The sequence below is a fragment of the Leptosomus discolor genome, chromosome 12, assembly GCF_034619465.1.
Source record: "Leptosomus discolor isolate bLepDis1 chromosome 12, bLepDis1.hap2, whole genome shotgun sequence".
Lineage (NCBI taxonomy): Eukaryota > Metazoa > Chordata > Aves > Leptosomiformes > Leptosomidae > Leptosomus > Leptosomus discolor.
In genome coordinates, this window is record NC_141402.1 from 21,599,476 (window position 1) to 21,614,675 (window position 15,200).

Sequence of the window (15,200 nt, forward strand, 5' to 3'; positions counted from 1 at the left end):
AAACACCCCAGGAGGGAGAGCTGCATGGCATGAAGAGTTCTGTGTACGAACACTCCGGGAGGGAGAGCTGCATGGCACAAAGAGTGCTGTGCTGTTCCCCCGAAGTAGAAGACTGCAGCCACTGCTTTCTGACCCAGTCCTGTGCCTTACCATGCTTGGAGAGGGAAAAGTCATTAGACAAACTGTCCCTCTGACAGACCTTGCTGCCCTGGTACACAGGTGTAGCTGAGACAGGGAAGTGGGGAGAAGACCAAGCCTCTTCCAGGCTTCTTCCTCAAGACAGGGCTTGTCAGTCCAAAGGCAGCTTACAAGCCAGCCACAAAAGGAAGCATCAGCCACCGCCCCAGGGGAGACCCACACTTTCCAAAAGTGAGCCCAGAAGCTGAATTTCACACCATCACAGATGCTCAGGACCATGGGCTCAGAGGAGGTACAGGGTTCACATCACTGCCCCCTCTCCATTCCTGGGGCTGTACATATCCACCTCTGCACCCTCAGGGACCAACAAGTTCCCTCGCCAACACTCTCTCTGCCCCAAGAGCTCACCTCTGGTTTCCTTCACAACATCCAACGGTCACCATCAAGTCCAGCTCGGAGCCATCATGCCCCATTCATACTCACTCTCACCTGGCTGCCTGCACTTCTGACTCCAAGGGCACATTCCAAGCAGCACAGCCTGAGGCCAGGCCCTGGGAAGTGCAGAGGGGACCACACTTGCACACAGCCCAGTGCGGAAGCCAGCCAGCCACCGCAGCACCTCAGACAAGCTACCCTTCTCCATCCGAGCAGGTCTGACCAACCCAGGCTGTTGGCCCTGCTCTCTTTAGAGGCACAGGTACTGCTAGTTTGTGCAGGAAGCTGCTCTACAGGGCCAAAAATCCTTCCCCCTTCCCCTGAAAAATGCAGTTTGCACAGCTCTCATCCCCCTGCAGACACCAAGGAGCACACAGCCCAGGGCAGCAGGCAGGCCTGTTGCATTATTAACCTCTCCTTTGCTGCAGTGCTAGAAGGACACAGAGCACTATCAGCCAGCGTCCTCAAAAGCCCTGCTGCAGGTTCTGAGGTGAGACCTGACAGCACAGGCACTGTCCAGCTTCTGAACACCAAAACCAGAGCTCCCGGCGGGGGGGGGGGGGGGGGGGGGGGGGGTGGTGGTGGTGTTGAAACAAGCCCATCACAAACATCTTTCCTGTCATCATTGCTGCACTCACCAGATCAAAGCCACAGAGTAACTGGACTCACTGGGTCTTGCAGAGGACACGGAGCTGCAGCAAAGGCAGAGACAAGGGCTGCAGTGAGGATCCAGGGAGAGGAGGGAAGCACTGGCAGAGACAGCTTACATGAGCAGATGGGACCATTCACTACTCCTGGTTTAACCCAGCGCTCAGTTAAAGAAGGGACTGACTGCAACACTCAAATCGTTTTAGATGCTGTCAAAACATTTCCTACCAAATGACTGCGGCAAGATCACTTACCCAACTGCAACTTGATGAAGTCACAATCATGAAGCCACAAAGAGGCAGCTGGCTTTATGTAAATACAGAAGAAAATTTATAAGCCTCAAGAAGTTAATCACAGCTCAAGGGGAATCTCTGACATGGAGGTTAGCAAGACAGTAACTGAGGCTGTGATTGCCAGGAGACAATGCTACAGGAAGATGGGTAGATTTTTGATGGAGTTTCAGGCCTGACTCAGCAATAGCATCTCAGCCTAAACAGAAAAGCTGACAGATGCCAAGGGCACTGATCACCTATGCAGTTACCCGATGGTTTGATAGTTGTTCCTGGGGCTGACACTCCCTTGATCCCAACTGTCTTGGCCTCGCGTTTCCCCTGGCAGCTAAAAACCATCTAAACCCCCATGATATCGAGGACAGAAACATGCTACAGTACCACCATATGGTAGGATGAGGGCTTAGTGGTCTTTCACAGTCACAGAGGCAGAGCAGGGGTCAGTTTCTCCTCCTTCACACCCAGCTCTTTTCATCAGGCAGGGTCCTGCCAGGGCAGTCTCCATCCCACCCAGTGCCATGGGGCATCACCGGCTGGGAAGCACCAGGCCCTCCTTTCCTCCACCCAAGATACAGGACATCCTTCAGAGCCTGAGCACACAGCAGCTCTCTACTACTTGGCAGCATGTGCACTTAAAACTGTGGCAATATCCGAGCACCCATAGCCCAGCAAGATCCTTGTGTGGGCAGCTCCGAGGACCACATGAAATGCCACAAGCGGTCCTTCCTTCCAACTTCTCCAGGCCAAGAAAACCACCTTCACCTGCTGAACCCAGGCCACAGCAGCTTGGCTGGCATTTGCAGCTTCTGGCATCACTTGGCAGATCCATTCGCAGCAGGATGAGTCTCCTTGGCGCCTGGCTTCACAGCAAGTCAGGCGTTCACAGGCCCAGCAGGTCTCACACCTCTCCTGCAGGGTACTTTCAAACACCAACATCTGGTTCTGTGATTTGAAGCACGGCAGAGGAAGATTAGAAAAAACAACAGTTGTAAGTAGTGTTGCAGAAATCACCAGATTTAGGATGTTAGAAGTGTGTGTGTGTATGTTTTGAAACTTATAACCATAGAAACCTCACTAGGTGGTACAGGTTAAAAGCTAGAGAAACTTGAAACCTGCCATGCACCAGTGATACTGCTTGGAGATCCCCTTACTTTTCCCATCTTCATTTGAATATCTAGAATTCTAATTAGTGGATATTAGTAGGAGAGATTAATGATTATTTTGGGAAAATAAGTCTTAAATGGAATAAATGACAAAATGTAAAATAAAATCTGTACTGCCAATGCTGCTAGGATACTCCTGTAAAGTCCCAGACCTGAAGTATTCATTAACCAATGATCTGTTAGTGGTTAGAAACAAGGATAATATGTTGCAGTCCAAGATGTCTGCTAGACAGGATTTATTATGGTACCCACTGTGTATAATCTTTGAATTGTGACCAAAGCAGGTACGAGCCAAGAGCCTATGAGCCAAGGACATGTTCTTTGACCATACATGGTCAATTTGAGGAGTCGGAACTCATGGACCACCTACCCAAATTATACCACCTACTCAAAAGGGAACAGTAGAAGACTACGACAGAGGCTGCACACTAATTTGCATCAGAAGCGAGAAAAGAAGAATCAATCATTGAGAGGATGATAATGAATATGCATTGTATAGACTGAATATGTATGAAATTAATATATAATTATTTGTTGACTGCAACGTTCAGGTGGACATCTTTGAGAAGGATCCCATGTCCCCGGTGCGCATCATTAATAAAGGACGTCTCTACTTATCTAACTGTGTGTAGAGGAGTTTTTCTTATCATTGCAGATTTGCAACACTAGACCCAAAGTTAATAAGGATCAGCTAGTTAGAATCCCACCTACCTTTACGAAAGCAGCACCAATCCAGCAGAAACCTGTGTTATACTTCAACATTTCTCTCCCAGCTACCCCTCCCTGTAGGATAAAGCACACCTGGTAGGAGACATTATTCGGAGGAGCTGGGACAGGTGTGAGGATTCTAAATGCTGTGGATTTGGAAACTCTTCAAAATAAAGTAGGAAGAGCAGGGTTTGATCTTTCTCAATCTAGATGACTTCAGGCAGAATGGTTACCAACCACTTTTAAATCGCAGATCCAGTCCCTAATTTATGATCACCGGTTCTTACACTTATTTGAGAAGAGTGTTCTGGATCAATTGGAAACCTCCAAAACACTAACTCAATTAATGGACTGGACGGTTTGCACTGTACAGACTATTTGGGGAAATACTCAAAAGGACCAGGTACAGGTGGACTTAATGAGTCATAATGAATTCCTGTCGAGACAATGATTTAAACAGTGGATCAGTTCGCAGCATTGGGTGAAGTCATATCCAATGGGGTGCAGCAAAAGTGATGTATTTTAACGTCCCTCAGAAAGATCTCCTGTGCAAGTTTTTGACATTACCAACTTTGTCCTGTGGGTCTGGGAAGAATGAATATTGGTTACCAGAAATGAAAGGTAAATACATAGGGACAGATAATCGAACATATGATTTAGACCAATGTCAAGATACCTTAAATGAGAAATGATATGGCCAACAGTCTCAGCTTTATGAGCCCTGCCTACTGGAAGACTCTATCAATAACTGCAAATGGACAGTATTATCCCCTGAAGTTTTTGAAATGTTGGTGGAAGTAAACGCGAGGTATGTTTGCTTTGTAAAAAATAACAGAGCAGTAGTAGAGAAATCTGGTCTAGATACTGCATTTGTAGGGTGCCTGAGTAATCTCACTCATTTAAACTGGCATGGACAAATGTGTACCTTACGCCTATACTGGGTGGCAAAATAGTATATTTTGGCATTCTGAAAACTTGAACCTAAGTCACACGAGGCTCTCTTCAGAAAAATCAAATAAGATTTTAAAGGAATCCATGGAACTAGAGAAACATTTGTGTGGTGGGTTAACCTTAGCCAAATGCCAGGTGCCCACTAAAGCCACTCTATCACTCCCCCTCCTCAATTGGACAGGGGAGAGGAAAAAAAATAACAGGTTTGTGGGGTTGAGATAAGGACAGGGAGATCACCCAACATTTACTGTCACGTGGAAAACAGACTCGACTTCAGAAAAATGTAATTTATTACCAAATAACTCAGAGAGGAGTTTAGTGGTCTTTCACAGTCACAGAGGCAGAGCAGCAAAGCCAAATCTTAAAACACCTTCCCCCCACCCCTCCCTTCTTTCCCGGGCTTAACTTTGATCCCGATTTCTCTCCCTCCTGCCCCCCAGAGGCACAGGGAGGAAACAGGGAATGGGGGTTGTGGTCAGTTCATCACTTTGTTGTTTTCTGCTGCTCCTTCCTCCTCAGAGGGAGGACTCCTCACACGTTTCCCCTGTTCCAATGTGGGGTCCCTCTCATGGGAGACAGTCCTCCATGACTTCTCCAGTGTGAGTCCTTCCCACGGGCTGCAGTTCTCCATGAACTGTTCCAGTGTGGGCCTCCTCCATGGGGTCAGTCCTTCAGAAAGCGACTGCTCCAGCGTGGCCCCCCCCCTGTGGGGTCACTAGCAGTAAACCTGCTCCAGCATGGGCTTCTCTCTCTCCACGGGCCACAGGTCCTGCCAGGAGCCTGCTCCAGTGCAGGCTTCCCACAGGTTCACAGCTTCCTTCAGGTATCCACCTACTCTGGCGTGGGGGCCCTCCATGGGGTGTAGGCAGTCATCTGCTCCACCGCCCATGGGCTGCAGGGGGACAGCCTGCCTCACCATGGTCTTCATCGCAAGCCGCAGGGGAATCGCTGCTCCAGCGCCTGGAGCATCTCCTGCCCCTCCTTCTGCACTGACCTTGGTGTCTGCAGAATGTTTCTCTCACTCACTGCAATTACTGCTGTGCAATCACTTTTTCACTTTCTTAAATACATTATCACAGAGGCGAAAAACACTGTCACTGATTGGCTCAGCCTTGGCCAGAGGCAGGTCCATCTTAAAGCCAGCTGGCATTGGCTATATCTGACATAGAGAAAAAATCTAACAGCTTCGTACAGAAGCCACCCCTGTAACCCCCCTACTACCAAAACCTTGCCACGCAGATCCGTTACAATTTGAGAAAAAGAAATAAGACCCTGGCTGAGGCCATAGTAGAGACAATAATCACCAAGGACAAATTAGTAAAATTATAAAGCCAGAGAGCAGGTGACACAGCTCATAATTAGTGGGACATTGTCTCAGGTTATACACCTTCTGCACAGAAAATTTTGGATTTTATGATGCACCCCATCCTGATTCTGATCGCAGTAGTGACTCTAATGACCTGCTTTAGAATCATAGAACAGTTTTAGTTGGAAGAGACCATCAAGTCCAACCTTTGTCCTAGCTCTACCAACACCAGTAAACCACGTCCCTAAGTACAACTCCACCTCCTCCCCGGGCAGGCTGTTCTAATGCCTGACAACCCTTTCAGTGATGAAATTCTTCCTAATATCCAGCCTGAACCTCCCCTGGTGCAGCTTAAGGCCATTTCCCCTTGTTCCATCGCTTGTTACTAGCGAGAACAGACTGGCCCCTGCCTCGCTACAAATTTAATTGTTATATGTGGTGTAAGCTTAGAACTCTTCTTACTCGCAGAATATGGGTATAACCCAAAGTAATGAAGAATGAGAATTTGGAAGATCTGTAAAAGAATTTACAGAGTTTAAAGAAAAGGGGGAGAATGATAGGGCTAAGATTTTCTTGTATTTACCATGTTAAGCCTGGTTGTTTTAAACTATGTAGTTTAGTCTTTGAGAACCATTTGATCTTATACCCTCTGTCTGTAGTTTACACTGTTTGTCAGAGAATAATATTTTTACCAGTTAAGACATAGGGAACTTGATCATGTGTTTGTGTCAAGGAAGAACAGTTTGTGTGGCCTTTGGTGTCTGGAAGACACAGACATATCGACATATGTAAATAACAAGAACTTGGAAAAACACCCAAGTACAGTACGAGACCAGGAGACACAAAAATATGTTCAAAGGACAACTGAGCCTGCACACAGATTAGGGTTAAAGAAAGGACAATGTGAGGAAGACTACGGAAGACCACCAGAGGAAGAAGAGTCCCTACCATAATTTATCTATGCAGGTTCCAATATTATTAGTGTATAGTAATGAGTTCTAGGAAAGTCCTGAATATTGTAATTATTTCTGAGAGATGTAATGAATAGGCATGAGTTAAACTGTCCTTAAGCTGTTTTGTGAGACTGCTCCGGTGGAGCACTCGTGGTGGAGCAATCCCCAGTGCTGCCCAGCAATGCAACAAAGAATGCCTGCGTGCTTCATAACACCCTGCTGTTACTGAGCGTTCATCTCGGAATCCTCACCCGGCTGCAGCTGTCCTCCCACCTCGGTGAGGAGCGTTAGAAAGCAAGGGGGTTTGGAAGCTCCGAATTTGGTTTCAGCATAACGATTTGTTCCCATATATAAGAAATGGCAACAGCGCGCCTTCTTTGCAGAAGGAAAAGCAGCACTGCAGTTCCTTAAGCCCCAGGGCTCTGCATCAAGCACCAACGCAGCAGTAGATCAAACCAAAACCAAAAATAGCACAAAACTTTTTTCATATTGATCAACAATCACTTCTGAAAAAAAGATTTTGGTTCACTCTTCTAAAACCTAAAGCCACGACAGGACTTGGCCTCAAGAGGTCAGGTAGACACGACACAGCTCTACCTGCTGCATCTCCTCCCCCAGACACCGAGCAGCAGCTGAAGCCCTCTCCAGCCTGTCCCACCCAGCACCCCAGGAAAGGCCTGTTAGGCCTCTTCGCAAGGCTCTGGAAAGGCGCTGGCCTTCAGGACCCCAGTGCTCTCCCTCAGCCTCTCCCAATGGTATCAAAGGTATAAAAACTAATTGTATGTACAAAAATCAATCATATATATTCTGTTAGGATACCTTGTACAGTCCCAAGCTACGTAGACCAGAGGTGTTCATTAACCGATGATCTGTTCATGGTTAATAGCAAAGATAATATGTTCTTGTTTAGGGATGTCTGCGAGATGGGATTTATTACTCCAACTTTTTGTTAACAGTCTTTCAATTGCGACCAAAGTATAGTTTGAGCCAAAGGCTTTGACTCAAGGACATTGGAGGGTCGCACGTTTGAGTCTGGGGTCTGTGGGTGGTCGCAGCACAGCCTCTTGACTCAATTCAAGAACCTACTGCGCATAACCAGATGAAGGTGGAGAGATGATAGTGAGTTACAGGAATTAACATGTTTATGTATGAGAACCTGTTTATTATGTATTATGTATCCAGTATAACCAGTCGCTGTTACAGGTTAGGTGTGCGTTGTTGGTGAGAGAGCTCCCCTGGCACCTGGCTGTCAATAAAGAATCCCTGCTGCTTGATACAGCAGTGGGGTTAAGAAGTTTTATTTGTGGTTTTGGTGACAGTTTTGGCGACCCAGGTGGGACACTTCTTGTTAACCTCGGTGGATCCTGGGGATAGCAGGACCTCCAGCCGGCACCGAGGGATTCTTGTGGAGAACCACTGATCCCCAGACCGCACTGCTCAAGCAAGTTCCCCAGGAAAAGGTAACGGCATTCTGTCATTATCTGGTTGGGGGAATGGTAACTACCTGTCTGTAAGGTGTGAAGAAAACCCCACGGGACTGGGCTAAGCCTAAGGTGCCTGATATTGAAAAGTGCAATCCTGTGAGGAGAAAGCCTGTGGGATACCCAAGTTTTGGTAATGTATTTGGTAAAAGAAGGGAAATAAGTGATGTTGCAAGTGATTAAAAACATGGTGTGGCAGTCATTAGAAACAGGCCTATGCTGATGTGATCTAGCCATAAAGGTGCCTCTGATGTCACAAGTGGTTAAAAATGTGGTGCGACAGGTGCTGGAAACAGGTTTATGCTGGTGGAATTTTGCCATGAACTTGCTTGTGATGTCACAGTGGTTGAAAATCTGGTATGGCAGTCACTGGAAGCAGGCTTATGGTGGTGGAAGATATGATGACAGTGCCTGTGATATCAGATGTGGCTGAAAATGCGGTGTTGCCAGAGCTGGAAGCAGGCTTATTCTGATGAAATCTTGCTATGAATATGCTTGTGATGACACAAATGATTGAAAATCTGGTGTGGCAGGCAGTGGAATCAGTTTTATTCTGGTGGAATCTAGCTGTGAAGGTGCCTGGGATGTCAAAGGTGGCTGACAATCTGGTGTGGCAGATGGTAGAACCAGTTTTTTTATGCTGCTGGAATTTTGCCATGAGGGTGCCTGTGATGTCACAGTGGTGAAAATCTGGTGTGGCAGTTGCTGGAAGCAGGTTTATGGTGGTGGAATTTTTCTATGAAGGTGCCTGTGATTTCACAGAGGTTGAAAATCTGCTGTGGCAGTCATTGGAAGCAGGCTTATAGTTGTGGAAGTTTGCTGTGAAGGTACCTGTTTTGTCAGAGGAGTTTGAAACTGCTGTGTGGCAGGCTCTGGAAACAGGCTTATGGTGGTGGAAGATATGTTGACAGTGCCTCTGGTGTCAGACATGGCTGAAAATCTGCTGTGGCAGTCGCTGGAAGTGGGTTTATGCTGGTAAAAATCTTGCTATGAATGTGCTTCTGATGATACAGTTGATCGAAACTCTGGTGTGGCAGGCAGTAGAACCAGTCTTATTCTGGTGGAAACTAGCTGTGAAGGTGCCTGTGATGTCACAGGTCCTTAAAAATACAGTGTGGCAGGTGGCTTACGGTGGTGGAAGGTTTTAGTGAAGGTGCTTGTGAAGTCACAGAGGTTGACAATATGATGTGGTAGGTGATGGAAGCAGTATTACGGTGGTGGAAGGCTACTGTAAGGGTGCCTGAGATGTCACAAAGGTTGAAAAACTGGTGTGACAGTCACTTGAACCAGGCTTATGGTGCTGGAAGATAGCTGTGAATGTGCTTGTGATGTCCGAGGTCGTTGAAAATGTGGTATGTCAGGCTCTGGACAAAGGCTTATGCTCATGGAATCATGCCATGATGGTGATTGTGATATCACAGGTGACTGAAAATCTGGTCTGGCAGGTACTAGAACCAGTCTTATTCTGGTGAAGCTAGCTGTGAGGGTGGCTGTGATGTCACTGGTGGTTGAAAATATGGGGTGGCAGGTGCTGGAAACAGGTTTATGCTGATGGAATTTAGCTGTGCAGGTGCCCCTGATGTCACAGTGGTTGAAAATCTGTGGTACAAAGTTCTCCTAGAAGCCAGTCATACTCAGAATCCCTCAGTGTTCGGCATTTGGGCCAAGCCTCTTGAATGTCCTTCCTTTCCCCCTGTATGATGGAGCCCCATGCAGGGAGAGGGCATGGATATGCATTGTCATGTGCCTTCTGCCTGAGTCCCTGATGGGACAGCAGTAAGCCTGTGGCTTGTTTGTGTCTCTCTAAGAAGCTGAAAGAGCAGGTTCAGAAGATCACGGTGAGGTTACTTCTGTCTGGTCAGGTGAAAGGCCGCAAGAAGGATGATAAGTTAGGCTGGCTGCTTGAAGGGGGCTTTCAGAGATTTTTGATCTTTCCTTGGAAGAAGGAAAAATCAAGAGGGAGAAAAACTGCTACAAAGCACAGCTTGGAAAGTGGAGACTGGACAGGAGGAAGAAGAAATGTCCAGAAGAGCTGAGAGAGCTGTTATCAGTGGTGCTGAGCGGAGTTGGAGGCCTGTAAGTAGTGGTGTTCCCAGGAGTCAGTACCAGGTCGAATCTTAGTCAATGTATTTATCAACCACCTGGATGAAGGGACGGAGTGCACCCTCAGCTGTTGCAGTAGGGACCGACACCGACAAAAATATATGTAAAAGAAAAGGCAGCCTTTATTAAATTACAAAAAGCCAAGATGGCCGAGATGCTGCAGCAGAAAAAACATACCCTTTTATAACCTTTCTTATCTGTCCACTGATTCATGCACTAAGGCTGCTAAAATGATTCGCTCAGTACCTCTGTCCATTCACCTCTATTCACATACTGATTGGCTGGAGCTCCTACTGTATTTCCCACTTCATCTACTGTTCTCTTGCCAAATTTCTGCTCTGTGGTATTCACTTCTTTAGTGTCTCCTTGCTTAGTCTCTTATCACCTTCTCAAGCCTGTTTACAACATTCTTCATCCACTTCTTTCTTCTTCTCACAGGTATACTGGGATGCTGTCGAGGCCAATTTCATCTTCCTCAGTCAGGCTATCCTCGACAATTCCCCCTTTTATTTTTTGTGCAAGAAATATTGCATGAATAGTCTTCTGCAGGGCCCTTTGCAGAAGACTGACAACACAAGGCAACATCAAAAGCATGGTCACAATTACCGAGATTACTGCCCTCACAGTTTCAATCAAAGATATTAATTACCCAGACAGCCCCCACCCTTTAAACATCCTTGTCAGTCAATCTAAGCCATCATCCTCTGTCACATGCTTAATCCCATCTTTTAGCTGCTATATGCTCTTGAAAATAACTTCTGAATGGTCAGATGTCTAATGGCAACCCAACCAAACACATGGAGAATGGATTTTCAGGGTTCGCAATAGAAAGGCACAAAGCTTCTTGATGCGTCACGTTTGCTAAAATTACCCAGACATTCTGCTTGGGTTGTGAAACTACCCATTCTTCACCCTGATGCAGGTTCCAGCACAGGCCAAACACACCCAGCAGGAACCCAGCGAGGGCCGGCATCTGTAGAGACACAAGCATAACCCCTGCCCCAGGTTATTAGCTCACATGGTCCACTCCACTGGCCAGTAACTAAATCTTTAATATGCACTCTGGCGCCCTTTTGCAAATCCTGTTTTGAAAAAGAAGAAAAATGTAGAAAAAGAGGAGGTAGAGAAGAACTGTCCCCATAATGAAGAAAGTTAAGAACATAAACTGCTTTATCTAAACATGCCTGAGGCGGTTCCCCAGTCATTCCCCCTTTTTGTTTTTTGAAGCTGCCGCTTCAACGTGCCATGTGCGTGCTCAATGATGGCTTGTCCTGTTGGGGAATGGGGAATGCCTGTAACATGAGTAACACCCCATAAACTAAAAAATGTTTGAACTTTCCATGAAGCATGTGCTGGGCCATTGTCCTATTTAATTTGGCGTGGCACCCCAAGCATAGAAAAAGCCCTCTGTAAATGTCGAATCATATCTTTTCTGGTTTCTCCATTATGTGCTGTTGCTACCAAAGCATGAGAATAAGTATCAATAGAAACATGAACATACTTCTTCGGCCAAACTCATTAACATGAGTAACATCAGTTTGCCAAATCTGTAAGTATTGCATACCTCTGGGATTAGTACCAAAATACACTGGAGTGTGAGTTCCCTGGCAATCAGGGCAGGCAGCTACAATAGAATGAGCTTCAGTGTGGGACAAACCAAACTGCTGTCGTAAAGCTCGAAAACCTTGATGAAAAAATTGATGTGACAATACAGCTTGTTGCTTCATGTTAGGAACAGTACTCAGAGCCATAGCAGAAACAAGAGCATCTGCTCTTGCATTACCTTCTGTATAAAATCCGGGTAAAGTGGTATGACTACGAACATGCATAACAAAATAAGGTTCTCTTCATTGTTGAATGCTCTTCCAGAGTTCCAAAAGTACCTCAAATCAATTTGATTGTCTGACATAGTCAAGACCACTTTATCCAGTCGATTAACCACATTGGCTACATATGCTGAATCAGTAACAGTATTTACAGGAGAAGTAAAAATAATAAAACAACAGCCATCGCACGCAGCTCTACTACTTGTGGAGAACCTTTTTGATATACTATGTTGTTCCAGTTGTTGTTTTCATACCATACTACTGCTGCTTTACCTGATTTTCCTGCACCACCTGTAAAGACAGTGGGGCCTTTTACAGGTTCTGGCTGGCTTAAGTTTTTCTGACCAAATGGTACTTCTCGAGCAAATTTCAGTAACGGGTGTGATGGTAGATGATACGATATTTGCCCTTGAAAACTCGCCATGGCTGCTTGTAACTCATAATTATTTGGCAGACACCATTCAAAATACAAATTTTGAATAGGTAAAAGAATTGTAGCTGGATCATGCTCTGTTAGTTCTAGACATCGCTTTCTGGCTTTTATGATAACATCAGCAATAAGTTCAAACAATCCAGGAGCAGTTTTTCGTGGCCAGAATGATAAAAACATCAATTCTAAAATATGTAATGGGTCATCCCACTCAGGATTCCACTGCACCAAAGCACCAAATGGTAATGTTTTGACAATTAGTACAAAGAATTGTGCCAATTGAGACAAGTCTATTCGAGATGCAAATTTCTCACGTATGGATTGTTCCACCATATGAATTACACCTAGTGCTTTCTCACTTAATATTCTGGGTTCTGGTGGATCAGTAGAATTTTTTAATAATTCCAATAATGGTTGCAACTGCGAATTTGTCAGCCCAAGACAGGGCCTGATCCAATTCAAAGATCCCATCAGTTTCTGTATATCATTAAGTGTTTTAATCTTGAGTTTCACAGGCTGAGGCACAACCTGTTTACTTGTAATTGTCATTCCCAAATATTTCCAGGGTTCCACCTTTTGTACTTTTTCAGGGGCAATAACTAATCCATATTGTTGTAATTAATTTCTGGCCAAATTCTCCATGTGTCTCAACTGCTCCTTGCTGCCTGATGCTAACAGGATGTCATCCATGTAATGGTAACAATAACTAGTGGGAAATTTCTCCCTCACAGGTGACAAAGCTTGTGCTACAAACCACTGACAAATTGTTGGTGAATTTTTCATGCATTGTGGTAAAACCTTCCACTGATACCTTTTTGAAGGTTCCACATGATTTAAAGAAGGCACAGAAAATGCAAATTTTTCTTTGTCTTGGGAGGCCAAAGGGATAGTAAAAAAACAATCTTCTATATCCATTACAATATTTTCCCAATTCACAGGGATCATGGCAGGTGAGGGTAGGCCCGGTTATAGGGCTCTCATTGTAGCTATAACAGCATTAATTTGTCGTAGGTCATATAGCAATCGCCATTTTCCTGATTTCTTTTTGATTACAAACACTGGGGTATTCCATGGGCTGTAAAAAGGATTTTGTATCTTCGCGCACCGTCTCGCGCTCTTTTTGCCGTTTCCCTGAAGCGACTGTCCCGCGTGTCCTTTTCTATTTCATCTAAAAGCGGCAAAGTGTGGTTAACAAAATATCATCCATATAATGGTAACAATAACACTGCGTCTCGCTCACTCACACATTCAAATACTGATAACCAGTTTTTACACTACGACACAAGGAGCTCCTTTACACCATTCAGACGAAAGACATGAGAGGACACTTGCAACTATGATTACTACAACAGCAACTATAGCATTAAGCAGACTAAGATCTGATATCATACATATGTCAGACAAGTTCCAATTCACGTAGTGAAATATCAATGCAAGTGGTGAAAATACACGTTGACATCAGTGACGACCAGTGCACAGTGCGAGCACTGAGCAAATTACAGAACCAAACCAGAAAGAATACCTTTTTCCGCAGATGGTCCTTGTCTGCCCCTGCAGTGAGCCAGATGAGTCAGGGAGTCCCTCCGAGAAAAGGTCCCGGGGCACGCCTAGGGAGTCCCGGTCCTCATTGGCTCCTGCAGCCGGACAGAGATTGTCGCATCTGGGTCGCCAACTGAATCTGAGAAAAGTCAATAACAATCAAGCGTTACCAGGCAGTTATTCTCCATTGCACTTCAAGAATTTTTTTGTTCTTTTCCTGTGTGAGGTGCGTTTTGTTTTTTCTTGGGGGGGGGGGGGGGCAGGGTTGGGATGACCTCAGGGGTGGCACCGGGGGTCCCCTGTCCCCTCCCTACCAAATCACTTGTTTCACTTCAGGTGTTAATTTTCGAGGAGCAGCTATACCGGTGTCCACTTCAAAAGGTCCAAAAGTGGTTGTAATTTAGATGATGTCAACCCTAAATAGGGTCAAATCCATTAATCATTCCTGCCACCTTTTGTACGTCATTCAGACTTTTAATATTCACTTCGAACCGAGTTGGTTGCGGCCTCACTACTTGATCCAACACTTTCATTCCCAAATACAACCATGGCTGCTGTCACCGTCTCTTTTCAGGCACCACAATCAATCCATAATTTTCTAATGATTCGCACGTGTCCTTTTCTACTTCATCTAAAAGTGGCAAACAAGGTGTGGCTAAGAAAATATCATCCATATAATGATAACAATTGTGGAAGGATATCTACAAAATAAGGGACATGTGAACAATACAGCCTTTCCAGAGAGTCTGAGCTGGGACGTACCGGAACTGCTGAAAGCATAAACAACTTCCGGTGCAGGGGGCATGAACATCTTACAGGTGCAGGAGAAGAGACAGCTGCCAGTAATGACGCAGTTTTAATTTCTTGAAGAAGATGGGTGTGAACATTTGTGAACGTGACTTGAACATGACTCGCAATGTGGCCAATCGGGTTGGACTATGGGCCGTTATTTGCAATGAAGCCAATCAGTATTTATTGGGTGTGGTCGAGGGTTATAAATTGCACTGGAAACACGGAAATAAAGGTTCACTTGTTAGATCACATTGATCGTGTCAGTGTGCTCACTCAGCTCCTGCAAACAATAACACTGTGTCTCACTCACTCACACATTCAATACTGATAACCAGTTTTTACACTATCACACAAGGAGCTCCTTTACACCATTCACACAAAAGACATAAGAGGACACTTGCAGCTATGATTACTACAATAGTAACCATAGCATCAGG